This window comes from Nicotiana attenuata, chromosome 1, assembly GCF_001879085.1.
Source record: "Nicotiana attenuata strain UT chromosome 1, NIATTr2, whole genome shotgun sequence".
Lineage (NCBI taxonomy): Eukaryota > Viridiplantae > Streptophyta > Magnoliopsida > Solanales > Solanaceae > Nicotiana > Nicotiana attenuata.
In genome coordinates this window covers 62675970-62681682 of record NC_031989.1, presented here as the reverse complement: position 1 = coordinate 62681682, position 5713 = coordinate 62675970, and positions in this window count along the sequence as shown.

Here is a 5713-nt window from a genome sequence, read left to right as displayed (position 1 = left end):
ATAAACTACTACAAACCTAACATACACACAAATAAGAACACACACACACACACACACACACACACACACATATATATATATATATAGAATAAAAAGACATGGCAAAAATTAAGCATTTACAGAGCTCAGTCGCATGATTTCAAAAGATACATAGTGCCCCAATTGTTGTCCGAGTGAAGTATGAAGGAATGTAAAATCAAGTTGAAACGCCATCCTCCTGTTGCACTTTAGATCTCATATGACTTATAGGGGGCAATCCTCCATGGTAAACCTGTGTCTTCAATAGGACGATTATAGTCTTTTAGGAGGTTACCAAGTATTTGCCCTGAAGTTCAGGGATTCACTATGTATTCATGTTCGGCAAATCTTTAAATTCGCCAATCTGCAAGTTTGCTGCTCTTCAAGTTGAAATATTTGTGCCCTCAAAGTCTGCAAGTTAAAGTCTTCAAGTCTGTCAGTCTTCAAGTTGAAGTCCTCAAATTCGCCGGTCTTCAAGTTAAAATATTTAAGTCGTCCAAGTCTTCAGGTTGAAGTTTAAAAGTCCACCACTCTTCAGGTTGAACCGTCAAAGTTCGCTAAGTCTTCAAGTCCGTCAAATCTTCAAGTTTATCGGTATTCAAGTTGAAGTCACAAAGTCCGCCAAATCTTCAAAGTTTGCCAAGTATTCAAGTCAAAGCCGTCCAATCCACCAAGCCTTTGGGTTGAAGCTTTTTAATTTCCCAATCTTAAGGTGGGCGTTTAAGTCCCTTTGCACTTTAAGTTGGCCTCTTCGCGGGTTTATCCTTAAAATGAACTATAATTTTCAAAACTTAAGGTGGACGTTTAAGTCCCTTTGCACTTTAAGTTGGCCTCTTCGTGGGTTTGCCCTTAAAAGGGTATGTAATTTTCCAAGCTTAAGATGAACATTTAAGTTCCTTTGTACCTGAAGCCAGTCTTGTTGCGAGTTGATCTTTCTATATGCTGTTGAGAATTTATCCATATAATCTATATGGTGATGTAGATTTATCCGTCTATATGGTGATGGGGATTTATCCGTCTATATATTGCGAGGAATCTATCTTCTTATATGTTGTTGTGGATTTGATCATCTATATGTGGTCATGGATTTATCCTTCTCGTTTTGCCTACCAAAAAAAAAAACAACAAAGGATGAAAAAATGAAAGAAAAGAAAATAAGTTACCTCGCCTCTATGTTTCACGTGGTTTGCGAAAAACGTGAATTGATGTTCAATAAAGGAAGAGCATGCGATTATTTATATGTTTCTGAATTCTTTGCCGATGTGGAACAACTGCAATAGCCGAACTCTTGAAGACAATTTGGTAAAGGCAGTGCAAAGTTTTCAAAACCTATTTGAAGTTAGACAAAAAGCTATTATCCAAGTAATATCCATCAAAGCAGTTTGATTGTAATAGGATTCGTGAGGAATCCAAGCAAAACCAAAGAATCGTCATTATGAATTGGAGGCTTACCTTGGTTGTTTTCATTCATACACAAAACTGAATCTTGAACAACTGACCAAAGAAGGCTTACACCAAGATTTATTAATGAATAAATCACGTGAAATTTCACTAAAAGGCTCACATCTTTTAAATTCTCATTCTTCTCAAGTTACATTATAGAAAGTACACGTGGAGATCAACTGAGCAATTGTAAGAATTCAATCAATTATCTTTTACATACTTCAAGTCTCGACTTAAAAACTCGACAACCTCGACAAGTCTTGAAGTAGGGGGCATTTGTAGGCATGTAAATTTTATTGGAATTAAATCCGTAAAATAATTTGGACTATATTTTAAATTCAAGAAAAATTAGTTCAAATAAATTTATTGGGTTAGTGTAGTTGGATTAATTATAAGTCCAATAAATATGGTTAACTAAAGATTTTAATGCGTTGGGCTAGCCCATTTAATTGAACTACAAGTGATGAACCCACTTCATTAAGCTCAAGATGACATCTTCCTAGAGGCCCAGTTTGGTGTCACGTGTCAAATGACGTGGCACGCCAAGTCAAACAGAAGAGCCAATAGGATCGTCCCACGTGTCAAAATGACAAGGCATGCCAAGTCAAATTAAAAGGCCAATGAAATCACGCCACGTGTGCAAGTGACATGTTCTGACCAATCAAATAGGGCCTTGTCACTCTTCAATCTGATTGGTCGGAAAGAGTTTGTTCTCATCACAACTCTTCCCTCCCATAACTATAAATAGTGGTATTCATTACTCAAAAAGGAGACCATAAACAATAACAAGAAGTAAGAGAGAGCTCATGGATCAAACGCCGCAAATTTCTCTGCAAGTTTCAAGCTTCAAGCAATCAAGTTCAAGTTCAAGAATTCAAGTTTAAGCTCAAGAACGAAGAATAAATCAGCATTCAAGGGGCACGAGTTCAAATCAAAGTTTGTGCTAATTGAATTCAAGATCATCGTTCGTGGCAATAAATATAGGTTCAGGATCAAGCTCAAAGGCCCTTGAATTTATTTACTATTGGAAAGAAGAATCAGAGGATTCATAGAGATTGTATACTCATATTATTTGAAATCAAATACTACAATTATTGCAATATTTTTCGGTCTTGATTTTATTTTCTCGACACTAATCATCTTTAGTTATTGATACTAACCAAGAAATGCATAAATTCACTAAAAAATGTACGTCACTACAAGATGCATGTGCATTATACGTGCATTTTTTAGTGACGTGCAATTTTTAGTGCTTTCTTAGGATAACGTACATTTCTTTGTGCATGGTAAGTTACTTTTCATTGAATTTAGGGTCATATTCAAGAGGATAGTGTAGAATATTACCTTGGTCGAAGCGGTGTCTGATAACATAGTACTATATAATATGAAAAGCGAGTACATCATAATAAATGACACCACCTAATAGATAAAAAGCTGTTGTTGACTAGTCGAGTGCTTCTTTTTCCTGGCTTAGGCCGGGAGTTTGATTCTCGAATTCGACCTGATTTTGCTTAATATTTTGGGCTTTAATTGTTTTAAAAGTAATGCTCAAAACAGATTGAAACTCTGTCCTATTTAAGGGTGAGTGAAACCACTTTGCTTGCGCTCCTTATCATGCTTTATATCAACGAAAGTTATATATAATTCAACGAGGCTATTATAATATTCCGAAAGGTGTGTAAAATTTATTGAGGCGAGTTATAATAATGTACTTGAATTAAGTTTTATTAGTATAATATGAATTTTATATCTCTTACAAAATACAATGCCATTAAAATGATTTGTTCACATGATCACTTTTTGAATGGCGACAACGCTTATGAAAAATTCTGCGTACGCCCCTGGTATATAACAATATTGAACTGCCTTCTTAGTACATGACAAGTTTTTAGCAGAAATGGTTTCTTTGTCAATTTGCATATATTATTGACCTTTAGCATTACAACCCTACTATTGCATCTACTTTAACAAATTTAATGTCTGCATTCACTTTCTTTCTTGGTGCAATCATGAAAGAGTCAGGTTTACAAGGGTAGGGATAGCCAAAATATTGGGTACTCTAAATGAGCATAACAGGTGCCATGATTGTGTTAGTTTACCATGGTCCAGTAGCCCCCATTATTGTCCAAACGAAGAATGACTAGAAACATTTAGAAGACATTTCGAATAACAGAAGAATATGCACCTGTTGTGAACCAACCTTACTGGGTAAGGGATTATGGGCCAGAAATGCGGAATGAGGCTGACCCAGTTGGGACTATTGGGGCAAGAGCTAAAGGCCCAATGATTGAACAACCGAATAGAATACTAGTACGTTATGTTTGGGATCCAGGGTAAGGGTGTATTGTAGGCCGGGCCCAGCCCGGGACCGCGGGCCAAACGGGCCGATCTCTAGCGGTCCAAAAAGCCCACAGTGGGCCGGTCCTTAACAAAAAACCCGCGAGCCCGGGACCGTTTAGCCCGGGACCAGCAGGCGGGCCTGGGCCGTTTCAACCGGGCCAAACGGGCCTAACGGGCCCAACGGCTATCTTTAAATTTTTTTTTTTTAAAAAGGGCCAACGGTCAGAAATTTAAAATGTAGCCGTTGGCCTGCAATTTTAGCCGTTTGGCACTTTCAAAAATAGCCATTTGGCCCCCAAACTTTGTTTTAACCCCAAATTTTGTATAATTATACTTTTTTCCTATTCTCAACAATAAATACCCCCTCATTCTTTTAGATTTTTGGAACAATTTCATATTGCTACAAATGAATTGTCTGGGCAATATTATCCTACTATTTCAAACTGTTTAGTTTATATTGCAGCACTATGTGATTTGTTTGTTCAGTTTTCAGAGGGTGGGGTAATTTATCAACTTGCAATAAATGCAATGAAAGAAAAGTTTAAAAAATATTTTTTTCCTATCCCCCCTATTTATGGTGTTGCTGCCATGTTAAATCCTACCATGAAATTAGGAGGTCCTCACTTTTGGTATTCAGATATTTATAGGGCTTTAGATCTTTCAGATGAGGAATTAGCTACACTTGCAGATGCAAAAGCCTCAATTAAAATGAATGCTCAAACAATTTATAATGCTTATCAACAAGCCTTAGATCATGCTAGACCAAATGTTCCAACTCCTACTTCGTCTAGTTCGCAATCATCTAAAAGAAATGAGGGCCTAAAAGCACTTAGTTCTTGGACGGAGTTCAGGGGTTCTCAAGGTGATAATATTGATGATACTTCACATCTAAATGAGCTTCAAGTTTATTTGTTGCAGGGCCTTGAAAAGGAGAATCCAGACAGCACCTTTGATCTTTTGGAATGGTGGAAGGCCAGAAAAAAATCAAGACGGCACCTTTGATATATATATATATATATATATATATATATATATATATATATATATATATATATATATATATATAATTTACAAGAAAATGTCTTAGATAAAAAAATTTCAAAAAAAAATAGCCCGAACCACTTAGGCCCGTGGGCCCGACCCATTTAGCCCGGGACCATGTGGGCTTAGGCCCACAACGAGCCGGTTCCATCCTTTGGGACTGTTTGGCCCGGGACCGCTAGAGCCCAACCCGCCAAAGCCCAGGCCCGTTAGGTCCATTTAGGCCCGGGCCCGGCCCAGAATACATCATTAATCCAGGGGGAGATACGGGGCGTGCGTATCGTTGAGGAAAATGTCTGCTTCTCCTCGTCTTCTTTCTTTGGGTGTCTGTATCCTCTCATCTTCATTCTTATTCCGAGCTTCTCATGCTTTCTTCTCTATCTTTTATATTTTAGTTTAGTATCTCTAATTTCTATAATAGTTTTGAGTTGAGTTGTAATTTCCTGTCACTGTTGAAGTAATAGAAGTGTTGAAAAACTGGTTTGTTACATTGGTGCTTTCATATAGAGGACTCCAATGGCAGCGATGTTATTAGATTGATTCAGCGGCGACGACAACCTAGAGAGTTGGATTTTTCGTGCCGAACGGTACTTCACCTACCTTGGCTTCTCAGAGAAGGATTGGCTACCTCTTCCTTACTTCTACCTTGAAGGTAATGCCATCACTTGGTTCGATTGGCTATTTCGCAATAAGCAATTCCATGATTGGAAGCATTTCAAGGAGAAACTATTTCTACATTTTCGGAATCACAACTTCAGTTCTTTGATGGGGCGGTTGGACAAACCTTCACATGCTTGTTCAACTGAATTGGGTTATGCAACAGTAGTCCCACCAGAGGCCCAGGTGTCTTCCTTTCTCGATTGCCATATCC